This window comes from Aspergillus fijiensis, assembly GCF_003184825.1.
Source record: "Aspergillus fijiensis CBS 313.89 unplaced genomic scaffold BO72scaffold_96, whole genome shotgun sequence".
NCBI lineage: Eukaryota > Fungi > Ascomycota > Eurotiomycetes > Eurotiales > Aspergillaceae > Aspergillus > Aspergillus fijiensis.
In genome coordinates this window covers 53,861-68,968 of record NW_024469072.1, presented here as the reverse complement: position 1 = coordinate 68,968, position 15,108 = coordinate 53,861, and positions in this window count along the sequence as shown.

The window sequence follows — 15,108 nt, the reverse complement described above, 5'->3', positions numbered from 1 at the left end:
AAATATTACCCGGAAAAAAAATTTTATAAAACTATTTATAAAAAATATTTATAAAAAAATAGATCTAGTATTTTAAATTATTAATAAATATATTAGTTCTATTTGCAGATAAAAAAATAAAAACCTATAAATATATATAAACTACTATAAATTAAATAAATAAATAATAAAAAATATCTATTTATTATTATAAATTAATAAGTATATCAACTAGCTTATAAAATTTTTTAATTTATATAACTAGATTTATATAAAATCTACTATAAAATTAGAATCACGAAAGAATATAAATAAAAAATAATATTTTAAATAAAATATAAATTATTTAAATATCTAGTTATATTATTTAAACTAATTAATATATCTGCAGGATTTTAAAGTTTTATAAATTTTCTATTTGCGGAATATCTAAATAAGTTTATAATTATTTATTTTAATAATATTATAATATACTCGCAGAATCTAAAAATATATAAAATATAAATCTATAAAATACTTAAAATATTATAAAATATAAAATTATATATAAAGCTTAGTAAGTACTATTTTATAATAATAAAAATTAATTTTTTAAAATTTTTAATTAGCTGTAAAGATATATATATAAAATTAAAATATATTATAATAATTTATAATTAATCTAAACTGTAGAATATAAAAAATATATTAAAATTTATTAAATTTACAAATTAATATAAATAGTTTATTAAAAAATATTTATAAATTATAATACTAATTATAAATCTAACTAAAATATTTTATAAGAAAAAGAAAAAAAAACTAAATATAGTTTTCTAATACTAAAAGCCTGTAAGAATTTTAAAAAACTAAAAAATATATTTATAAAAAATATAATTATAATATATTTTAAAAAAAAAATTCTTGTAAATTAAAACTAATATATTAATCTTTATAATTAATAAAATATTATTATAAAAAAATTAAGAGAATTAGTAAAAGCTGATAATATTTTACTTATAAAAAATAATTTTTATAGAATAGAATTATAATATTTATAATTAAAAACTTCTTATAATTATAAAATTATTTAAAAAATAATAATACTAGTTTAAGAATATAGAATACTTGATAAAAGTAGTTATTAATTATAAAAATCTTAAATATTTTATAATTAATAAAAAATTATTATAAAGATAGATTAGATAAATATAATAACTCATAATATTTAAGTTTTTTTTAATATATAAATTAGATTTATAGAATCTAGTAAATATTTTATTATAATAATCTAATAATAAAAAAAAAACTATAGAAAAAAACTATAAAAAACTTAAAAAAATAATATTATAATAGCTAAATAATCTTTTAGATTTAAAAAAAAGTATAATTATTTTTATAAAAATTAGAATACTACTAGTAAAAAATATTACAGAAAATTTAAACTAGCTAAAATCTTATATAAAAATAATAAAAATAATTATAAAAAAAATATCTATTATAAAAATCTATTTATTAATTTTATATAAAAACTATTCTAACTACTGTAGAAAAATAATATTATAAAAAAAATATTTTAAATAAAATAAAATAAAAACTATAAAAATAGTTTTTTTTATAGAAGAAAGCATCTACAGAAAAAAAATTATTTATAATAAAATATTAATTAAAAATTACTTTATTTTATAAAAAAGTTATATATTTTAAATAATTATAAGCTAAAACTAAAGATTCTTATAAAACTATATAATAATTTTATTATAAAATATTTTATAAGAGTAAGAATCTAAAAATTAATTTTATAAAAATTTTAATAATTAAAACTAGCTAAATTTATATAAGACTACTATTATATATATAAAATATATTAAAATAAATAGATAATTTATAAAAAATAATAAAAATTATTAAAATTACTACTATCTATTATAAGATTCTAGAAAAAAGTAACTATAAATTTTATTATAAGTTTATTTATAAATATTTATAAAAATAAAAACTTACAGAAAATTTATAATAATATTATAATTATAATAGATTAGTTTAATAAAATAACTTATTTTATTTCTATTTATAAGATTTTATTAGAAAAAAAACTTATAATAATTTTTTTTAAAAAAATTTTTCGGCTATATAAAATATTTAAAAAAATAATTATAAATTATAAATTAATTTTTATAAAAAGTTTTTAGTTGGACTTTATTTATATTCTTATAATTAAATAAGATTTAAGTATAGTCTACTATCCGCAAATAAATAATTAAATAGAAAAAATAAATAATATACTAGAATAATATCTATAAAATTATATTAATTTTAAATAAAATTATTAAATAAAAATACTACTATTTGCAGAATTTTTTTATAATAATTTTTTATAAATATTAATTAAATATTTTTTATTTTTTATAATAATTATATAATATCTGCAAATAATAATACTAAATTTATAAATATTAAATAATCTTATAAAAAAACTAAAATAATATTTTTAAAAAATTAAAAAAATAAAAAAAAATAATTATAAATTTTAAGCTAGCTTATAAATACTAAAAGAATTTTTATAATAAAAATTATAAGACTATTATTTTTATAATAAATTAAAAGATTTAACTATCCGCGAAGAACTTACTATAAAAAAAATTAAATAAAAAATTAGATTAGTATTACCATAGACTATTTTATATAATTTAAAAAATATATAAATAAATCTATAAATTAAAATTATTTATAGATTTTTAGATTTATAATATTTTTTATATATTTCTATTCTACGAGTATTATATAATAGAAAAAATAAATTTATAAAAATATTTTTTATAAAAAAATAAAAGTTTAAATAATTATAAATATTATTTAAAAATATTATTAAATTTGCAATACTATAAAAAAACTATAGAAATTATAATAAAATAGAAAAAATATTATAATAAAAAAAATATTTAGAAATCTGTTGTAAATCTATATTATTTATAAATTTATAAAAAATTTATCTCTTAGAAATATAAAAAACTTAATTAAAAAATAAAAAAAAATTAAACTAAATATAAACTATAAAGTATTTATAATTATATATTTTATAATCTTAATATAAATTATAATATATATTTATAATATATAATAGCCGGAATATATAAAAATATAGTTCTATTTTATAAAAAAATAATATTTATTATTTATATATAGATAATTATTATACTACTAACTAATATTTTTATTAATATAATTATAAAAGATTTTTTTAAAAAAAAATATAATAAAATTTATATATTTAGTTAGACAGCAGCTGCCGGCTAATTTATAATATAAAAATATTTTTATAAAATTAAATTTAAACAGCTAGCTGTCTTAAATTTAATTATTTAATATATAATATAAATTATATAACAGACTCGCAGATTTAAATCTACTTATAATTAAATAAAAACTATAATTTTATTTAAAAAAAAATCTAATATTATAATAAATACTATTATATTATAATCTAAAAACTAGACTATAATAAATAGTTTAATAAATTATAAGATATTTTATTTATTATTATTAGTTTATTTATAAGACATAAATTAGTTTTAAACAGCTTTAAATATATCTACTAAAAATAAAAATAATTTAAAAATTATAAAAATAAAAATTATAAAAATTATAATTATATTAATTATAATTAATTACTAAATCCGCCTCCCGCGGGTATATATAATAATAAAAAAAAATAATAATAACAGCAGCAGATATAATAAAAATAAATATAATAATAATAAATATAATAAAAATAAATATACTTATAATATTAATAGCAGCAGGTCTAGTAATAATAATAATAATAAAAATATTTTTTTTATAATAAAAAAAAATAAAATATATTATAAATAATTAACTAAATTTAAATTTATTATACAGATAATTTATATAAAAAGAAATAAAATAAAATAAATTAATAAAACCTGCGGATATAGAGCTTAAATAATAAATTATAAAAAAAAATTAATTAAGCTTTCGCGGGGAAAAAAAAATAAAACTAAATTCTTATAAAAACTAAATCTATAAGAAAAACCAATAAGATAATTTTTAAATAGAAGTATAAAAAATAATATAATAAATTATAATACTCAGGCAAAAAGCTCTAAAATATCTTAATCAAAAAACTAAAAAATTTTAAATAACTAATTTTAAGCTAAATCTAATTTGGAAATATTTTATCTACCGAATAAACTAATTAAACCGGCAGATTTTAAAACAAAAAATTAATTAAAGTATTAAATTCTTTAAAATTATTTATAAGAATTTGATTTATTTATTATCTAGAATAAATAAAAAGAGATATATTAGTTATTTTTATTATTTTTATTTAAAATTTTATTTAAAATAAGTTTTAATTTTTAAAACAGATGTTTTATAATTAATTATTAATATAATTATTTATATAATTAATTAATATAAAATAATATCTAAGTAATTCTCTTTAAACCAAAACTAGAATCTTAGTAGATTTCTAAACTAGACTAGCTAAAAGAAGATTAATATTAATTTCTTTTCTATTTATTAATTTAAGCAGAAGCTATTTGCGGAAAGAACTAAAGCTCTAATTATTTTTAAAATAAAATATTTATTAATTAATTCAGATCTTTTTTTATTTATTTGGCCTAAAACAATAAAAATAGTTATTTATATTTTAAATAGAATACCAAACAAAGAGCTTAATTAAAAAATTTTATATACAACTATTTAGAAAAGCCTTTTACAGAGATTTTTATAATTATTTAAAAAACCAGTTTTTTTTATTTAAAAAAATATAAATTCTATACTTATACCCGAATTAGTAATCTTTTTTAAAAAAAATAAGCTAGAATCTAAAGTTCTAATTAGTTTTCTAGTTAAATATAAAGTCTTAAATATTTAATATATATAAACTCTAATGCTAAAATATATTATATCAGCATATAATATTATTTTTAATAAAAAAACTAATTATAAATAAACTTCTAAATTAGAAAGTATATTAACAGATTAATAATTTATTCAGTTGGTTGATACTATTCAGTTTTGTAAGAACTGAGCCAGCTCTTCCAACCTTCGCAGTTTCCGCGAAGGGAAATCTATATATATATTATATTTTAAATATTAGTTATAATAACTAAGCAAGCAGACTATAATCTTTATTTAAAAACAGACATCTTATAAATTAGAAAGATTAGTAATAATATCTTAAAATAATATATTAATATCTTTAACTACGCGAAGAATTATTTATTTATTATATTATTTTATTCTATTAGTTTTTATAATCTTATTATTTATATTCTGCGAAATAGTCTGTTAAATAATAATTAAATATAATATATAAAGCTAAACTAGAAGTAACTTTTCTAATCTAATTATAGAAAACTATATATTAACTACAAAAAAAATTTTATATAATAAAAAAAAAATATAAACTTTTATTTATAGATTTTATAAATAACTATAGTTATTTAAATAGATCGCGAATCTTTAAAACAAGCTAAAAATTAATATTATAAAAAAATATTTATATAAAAATCTAAAGAATTCTGATTCTAATTTTATAAAGTCTAAAAAAACTAATATATATATTAATTTATTTATAAATAAGAAATAATATAATATCTATAATTAAATTATTTATTATATATTTATTACTAAATAAAAATTAACTATAAAAATTAATAACTAGAATAAAAATTAGAAAATATATATTATAGTAATTTATTTAAATTATATTTTAAATAATCTTTAAAAAAATAAAACAGCCGGATTTTATTATAAAAAAAAATAGACTAGTTTTTATAAGTTTTTTAAGATATAGTTAAAAAATCCTATAAATAAACAGTAAAAGATCTAATTAAAAATATTTAAAATTAAGTTTTATAAAAAAAAACTAAAGTTTATTTATCTCTAATAGTAGAAAAAAATAAAAACTAAATTAGATTATAAAATATAAAATATTAATATTATATAATTATATTTATTTTTTATATTATTTTCTTCTACAGTTTAAAAAAAGATTTATAAATATTAAATTTTTTTTATAATAAAATAAAATCTTATTATACTACTTATAAGATTATACCTAGTATTAAACTAATAATATAAATAGATAAAAAATATAGTATTTTATAAATAAACTTTAAAAAAAAGTTATAAACTTATTATTTCTATAAATAGAATCCGAAAATTAAAAATCTAAACTAATAATTTTATAAAAAAAATTTAAAAACTAAAATAATTTTTTTTAATATTATAAGTATTTATAGAGGCCTTTAGATTAAAAACTTATTATAATTATAAAAAAATAGATTATTAAATAAAAAATTATTAATTAACTAAACTACTCGCGAGATAATTAATAAATAGAATTATAATATTTATTTTAGACTAAATTAAAATTATAATTTATTCTAGTTTAAGATTAAGAAAATAGCTAATTCTTTATAAAAAAAATATTTTATAAAAATCAAAATTATTATAAATAATAATATAAAAATAAATCTAATATTTATAATATTTATTAAATAAATAGAATAATTAATTATTCCAATAAAAATACTCGCAGAAAAGATTAAATAAAAAAACATATAATTAAAAAAAATTATAATATTTATAGTATATTTAGAAAATATTTAAAAATATTATAAAAACTAAACAGATCTTATAATTATAATATTAGAAATAAAGAAAATAGTTTTAAAAATATTTTAAATAAAATAATAAAAACCTATTATAAAATTTAATAAATATTAATTTTAGTTTTATAAATATTATATATTTAGAGTACTATAAATTATTATAAAAAAATTATTATAAAAAATCTTATAAAAGCAAATTTTTATTTAATAATAATATAAAAAATATATAAAATAATTATTAATTAAAAAATACTAGTATAATACCGCAAGTATAAGATTATATTTATAAAAAAAAAAACTATAAGCTTATTTATATAAAGATTAAAAATTAATTTAAAAATTAATCTCTATAAGAATTTTTAACTAAAACTAAAATAAATATATAAAATATTATTTGTAAAAAAAATATTTTATAAAACTATTTATAAAAAATATTTCTAAAAAAATAAATTTAATATTTTAAATTATTAATAAATATACCGGTTCTATTCGCAGATAAAAAAAATAAAAATCTATAAATATATATAAACTACTATAAGTTAAATAAATAAATAATAAAAAATATCTATTTATTATTATAAATTAAAAAATATATTAACCAGCTTGCAGAAGCTTTTTAATTTATATAACTAAATTTATATAAAATCTATTATAAAATTAAAATTATAAAAAAATACAAATAAAAAATAATTTTTTAAATAAAATATAAACTATTTAAGTATTTAGTTATATTATTTAAACTAACTAATATATCTGCAGGATTTTTAAATTTTATAAATTTTCTATTCGCGGAATATCTGAACAATGTTATAATTATTTATCTAAATAATATTATAATATATTTATAGAATTTAAAAATATATAAAATATAAATCTATAAAGTATTAAAAATATTATAAAATATAAAATTATATATAAAGCTTAGTAAATACTATTTTATAATAATAAAAATTAACTTTCTAGAATTTTTAATTAACTATAAAGATATATATATAAAACCGGAATATATTATAATAATTTATAATTAATTTAAGCCGGAAAATATAAAAAATATATTAAAGTTTATTAAATTTATAAATTAATATAAATAATTTATTAAAAAATACTTACAAATTATAATATTAATTATAAATCTAATTAAAACATCTTATAAGAAGAAAAAAAAATTAAATATAATTTTTTAATATTAAAAATCTGCAAAAGTTTTAAGAAGCTAAAAAATATATTTATAAAAAATATAATTATAATATATTTTAAAAAAAAATTCTTATAGATTAAAACTAAGATATCAGTTTTTATAATTAATAAAAGTTAATAATATTCTACTCGTAAAAAATAATTTCTATAAAATAAAATTATAATATTTATAATTAAAAGTTTCTTGTAATTATAAAATTATTTAAAAAATAATAATACTAGTTTAAGAATATAAAGTTCCCGGTAGAAATAATTATTAATTATAAAATTTTAAATATTTTATAATTAATAAAAAATTATTATAAAAATAAATTAGATAAGTATAACAACTTGTAATATTTAAATTTTTCTAATATATAAATCAGATTTGCAGAACCTAGCAGACGTTTTATTATAATAATCTAATTATAAGAAAAAAACTATAGAAAAAAACTATAAAAAATTTAAAAAAATAGTATTATAACAGCTGAATAATCTCTTAAATCTAGAAAAAAGTATAATTATTTTTATAAAAATTAAAATATTACTAGTAAAAAATATTCTAAAGAATCTAAACTGGCTAAAATCTTATATAAAAATAGTATAAATAATTATAAAAAAAATATATATTATAAAAATTTATTTTTTAATTATATATAAAAACTACTTCAACTACTACAGAAGAATAATTATATAAAAAAATATTTTAAATAAAATAAAATAAAAACAGCAGAAATAGTTTTTTTTATAAAAAAAATATCTATAAAAAAAGAATTATTTATAATAAAATATTAGTTAGAAATTATTTTATTTTATAGAAAAATTATATATTCTAAATAACTACCAGCTAAGACTAAAGATTTTTATAAAATTATATAATAATTCTATTATAAAATACTTTATAAGAATAAGAATCTAATAATTAATTTTATAAAAATTTTAATAGCTAGAATTAACTAAATTTATATAAAACTACTATTATTTATATAAAATATATTAAAATAAATAAATAATTTATAAAAAATAATAAAAATTATTAGAACTATTATTATTCGCTGTAAGATTCTGAAAAAAATAATTATAAATTTTATTATAAATTTATTTATAAGTATTTATAAAGATATAAACTTATAAAAAATTTATAATAGTATTATAATTATAATAGATTAATTTAGTAAAATAGCTTATTTTATTTTTATTTATAAGATTTTATTAAAAAAAAAACTTATAATAATCTTTTTTAAAAAAATTTTCCAACTATATAAAATATCTAGAAAAATAATTCTAAATTATAAATTAGTTTTTATAAAAAATTTTTAATTAGATTTTATTTATATTTTTATAATTAAATAAGACTTAAATATAGCCTACTATCCACAAATAAATAATTAAATAAAAAAAATAAATAATATACTAAAATAATATCTATACAACTATATTAATTTTAAATAAAATAATTAAATAAAAATATTATTATTTATAGAATTTATTTATAATAATTTTTTATAAATATTAATTAAATATTTTTTATTTTTTATAATAACTATATAATATCTGTAAATAATAATATTAAATTTATAAGTACTAAATAATCCGGTAAAAAAATTAGAATAATATTTTTAAAAAATTAAAAAAATAAAAAAAAAGATAGTTATAAATTTTAAGCTAGTTTATAAATACTAAAAAAACTTTTATAATAAAAACTATAAGACTACTATTTTTATAATAAATTAAAAAATTTAGCTATTTATAAAAAACTTATTATAAAAAAAATTAAATAAAAAATTAGATTAGTACTATTATAAACTATTTTATATAATTAAAAAAATAAATAAATAGATTTATAAACTAAAGTTATTTAGAAATCTTTAGATTTATAATATTTTTATATATTTTTACTTTGTAAGTATTATATAATAGAAAAAATAAATTTATAAAAATATTTTTTATAAAAAAATAAAAATCTAGATAACTGTAAATGTTATTTAGAAATATTATTAGATTTATAATATTATAAAAAAACTATAAAAATTCTAATAAAAGAAAAAAAATATTATAATAAAAAAAATACTTAAAAATCTATTATAAATTTATACTATTTATAGATTTATAAAAAATTTGCTTTATAAAAATATAAAAAACTTAACTAAAAAATTAAAAAAAAACTAGATTAAATATAAATTACAAACTATCCGCGATTATATACTTTATAATTCTAATATAAATTATAATATATATTTATAATATACAGCAGCCGGAATATATATAAATATAATTCTATTTTATAAAAAAATAATATTTATTATTTATATATAAATAATTATTATATTAGTAGCTAATTCTTTTATAAATATAATTATAAAAGACTTTTTTAAAAAAAAATTATAATAATATTTATATATTTAATTAAATAACAGCTGCTAGTTAGTTTATAATATAAAAATATTCTTATAAAATTAAATCTAAATAGCCAGCTATTTTAAATCTAATTATTTAATATATAATATAAATTATATAATAAGCTTGCAGATCTAAGTCTATTTATAACTAAATAAAAACTATAATTTTATTTAAAAAAAAATCTAATATTATAGCGGGTGCTGCTATATTATAATTTAAAAACTAAATTATAACTAATAGCTTAATAAATTATAAAATATATTATTTATTATTATTAGTCTGTTTATAGAATATAGATTAGTTCTAAATAATTTTAAATATATCTACTAAAAATAAAAAAAGTCTAAAAATTATAAAAATAAAAGCTATAAAAACTATAATAATATTAATTATAATTAACTACTAAATCCGTTCTCTGCAGATATATATAATAATATAAAAAAAATAATAATAGTAGTAATAAATATAATAAAAATAAATATAATAATAATAAATATAATAAAAATAAATATACTTATAGTATTAGCAGCAGCGGGCCTAGTAATAATAATAATAATAGAAATATTCTTCTTTATAATAAAAAAAATAATAAGATATACTATAAATAATTAGCTAAGTTCAAATTTATTTTATAAATAACTTATATAAAAAAAATAAAATAAAATAAACTAATAAAACCTATAGATATAAAGCTCGAATAATAAACTATAAAAAAAAATTAATTAAATTTTTGTAGAAAAAAAAAATAAAATTAAGTTTTTATAAGAACTAGATCTATTGTCGCTTCTGGTTTGGTATTTTAAAAACTACTATAAAAAAAGAATTATTAAATTCTAATTTATAAAAATATCTAAAAAAGAAATATTATATAAAAAAACTTACTATAAAAAAAAAGAAAAAAAAAAAAAAAAGAGTTATAAAAAAAAAAACCCAGAAGTCTAGAAAAAAAAAAATCTTTTTATATAAAAAAAAATCTTATTTTTATAAGAATAGCTTTACTAGTCTTAACTATAAAATATTTTAGAAAATTTAAAAAAATAAATTAAAAAAAATTAATATTATTTATTATTTTAACCGCGGGAGAGCTGTTTATATTTATTAAGAAAACTATTTATATTTACTAAAAAAGCTATTTATATTTATTAAAAAAAAACTTTTATTATTATAGAAAAATACTAAGTATCTAATAGAAAACTATTCGAATTCTATTATAAAAAATAGTCTAATAAATAGTAGACTATATATTAAAAGCAACCGTCGCGGAAATACTAAATAAATAATATAATATTCTACTATAAAAAACAGTTTGGTAAATAATAGATTATATACTAAAAATAACTATTACGGAAATATTAGATAAGTAATATAATATTCTATTATAAATAAAAATAACAAAACTATTTTTTCTATTATTTTAATTTTTTTATAAAGTAATTTATAAAAAAAAGATTTTAATAATATTATTATAAAAAATAATCTATTCTCTGTAAGAAAAAGAAAGTAGTTATAAAAATTAAACTAGTTCTTTTAATTTTTACAGTTTCTATAAAGTAAAATCTATATATATATTATATCTTAGATATTAGTTATAATAACTAAGCAAGCAGACTATAATCTTTATTTAAAAATAAATACTTTATAAATTAGAAAGTTTAGTAATAATATCTTAAGATAATATATTAATATCTTTAACTATACAAAGAGTTATTTGTTCATTATGCTATTTCATCCTACCAGCCCTTATAAGTTTAAATAATCAGATATTAAATTATTTAATTAGAAAATAGCTTAAGTAGATGATTTAAATATTAAAAATCTTTTTAAACTAAAATAATATAATCTAGAGGAATTATATAATCTAAAAGATAAAGTACTAAAGAAAGAATAATCTTAATTATATAATTTTATACAATTTTTAAAAAATCTAGTTCCTAAAGATCTACTATTAATTTTAGATTATTTATTATCTTACTATCTATAGTTCTCATTAATAATTTTTCTATTAATTAAAAAATTATTAATAAAATTAATTTTTTTAATATTAAAGTAATTAGAGGATTAAAATACTACTAATTAAAGTTATTTAATAAAAAAAACTATACTAAAAAAAAACTAGTCTTATAAATTATCTAAATAATAATTAAATATATTAATAAAAAGAAAATTTTAAATATTAATAAAAATCAGCTTTTACCATCTTCTACTAACTAGAAAAAATTGATAAGTTATCTATATTTATTCTACTTTATTTAAGCTTTAAAAATAGAATTTAATTAATTTAATATTTTAGGCACCTAGATTATATATTTAATATATAATATAAAAAATAAGAAAATCCTTCTACTAAAATAAATATAAAGCTATAAAATTAATAATAAAGATTATCTAAATGGTTTTAAAGTCTGTATATATATATAGAATAATTTATAGACTTCTAATTAGTTAAAAATATATACTAATATATTTATAGCTAGATTTATAAAAATTATTTTAATTTTAATTACTATATTTAATCTAAAAATATACAAGTTAGATGCTGTTATTATTTTTTTAATAGTTCTATTAAAAAAAGATTTATATAGATTTATTTTTTGGATTAGAAAATAAACAAATAGTTTATCTTTTATAGAAAGTTTTATATAAACTAAGATAATTTTTACTTCTATAGCAAAAAATATTTAGAACAAAACTTAAAGTTCTAAGACTTAGTTTTATTAATAAAAATTAATATATTTATATTCATAAATATCTGATTTTATTAATTTTTATAAATAATATGATTTGTACGTTCTACTAATTAAATCATAAAGAATTTAATAAATTTAAGTAAAAATAAATAATATTATTTAATATAAAGAATCTTCGTAAAGTTATATCATTTTTAAATATCCAGATATTATATAATTATTAAAATAGAAAACTATAGATTAAATAATTAACTTATATTAATAAGATTGTTAATAAATTTAATTTAGAATTTGTATAAAGTCTTAAATCTTTATTTTTTATAAAAAAATTAATTAAGAATCTACTCTTTAAAACCTCAGCTAATTAAATTTATAAATTTTAGCAGAAAATAAAGTTGGTTTTATATTTAATAATTTAAATTGAATTTAATATAGCTAAATTATATTAGCTGCTCGCCGAACATCTGACTAATTCAAATTCTAAGTATTTTAAAATAATAGATTATCTGATTTTTTATTTAAAAAAAATAAAAAATCTGATTATTAAATATAATCCTAGTCTAACACAGACAGTTTTTTATATAGTTAATAATATTAGTTTCGGCGATAATTCAGATTATACTAGCTTAATAAAATATAAAATATTTATTTATTTAATAAACCAATTAATTATCTAAATAAAAAATAATATTATATAATTTTTTTAATAATTAAAATAGAATTATCAGCTCTAACTGCCTCAGCCAAACAACTATTTTAATAAAAATAATTTTTATACAGATAGAATTTAACTCTAAATATTATTTTTTAACATTATATAATAATTTTTAAATAGTTTAGATATTAACTAATCCTATCTTTTTTTTAGACTAACTTAAAATATATTAATATAGCTAATTATTAGCTTAGATAGAAAGCTCTAAATAAGACTATTAATATTTATTAGATTTTAACTAATAAAATAAGAATAGATAATCTGACTAAATAACTTATTATATAATACTATTACTACTTTATTTAATAACATAATATAATAAGAATTTAATATTTATTTCTTTTTTATTTTGGTAATATATTTATTTTTTTATTTATTTGTTTATTTATTTTAGTTTTAATAAAACTATATAGTTCTTTAAAACTATAGAAGTATATTAGATTAGCAGATTATCTGGATATTAAAATTCTAAATCCTAGTTTTTTTAATTTAGCTATTTAAATAAGAATTATTATTCTAGTTTATTTTATTTATTCTATTTCTGTATTCTTTTTTTTATATTTATTAAATATCTCAACTTTTTAATTCAGAAAATTAGTAGATAAAGAAATTTGGTTTAAATAGTCTATTATTTTCTATTATTCTTCTGAATTAGTTTAATTAGTTTTATTAATTTTAGTATATATTAAATTTATCATTCTGTTTCTTTTCTTATTCATCTGATTTTTGATTTTTTTTTAATTTCTTGATTTTTTATTTTAAACTTACTTACACCTCACGTTTATACATAATTTGTATGGAAAAGTGAAAGTTAATTAAATATTATCTGAAAGAACCAAACCTCCAACAATTATTTATAAAAAATATTTATAAAAAAATAAATTTAGTATTTTAAATTATTAATAAGTATATCAGTTTTATTTACAGATAAAAAAGATAGAAATATATAAGTATATATAAATTACCACAAATTAAATAAATAAATAATAAAAAATATTTATTTATTATTATATATTAATAAGTATATCAACTAGCTTATAAAAATCTTTTAGTTTATACAGCTAAACTTACGCAAGATCTACTATAAAATTAAAATTATAAAAAAATATAAATAAAAAATAGTATTTTGAATAAAATATAAAGTATTTAAATATCTAATTATATTATTTAAGCTAACTAATATACCCGCAGAATTTTAAAATTTTATAAATTTTCTATTTATAAAATATTTAAATAATTTTATAATTTTTTATCTAAATAATATTATAATATACTTATAAGATTTAGAAATATATAAAATATAAATCTGCAAAATACTAAAAATATTATAAGATATAAGGTTATATATAAAGCTTACTAAATATTATTTTATAATAATAAAAATTAACTTTTTATAATTCTTAATTAATTAGAAAAATATATATATAGAATCGGGGTATATTACAACAATTTATAATTAATCTAAACTATAGAATATAAAACATATACTAAGATTTATTAAATTTATAAATTAGTATAAAGAGTTTAT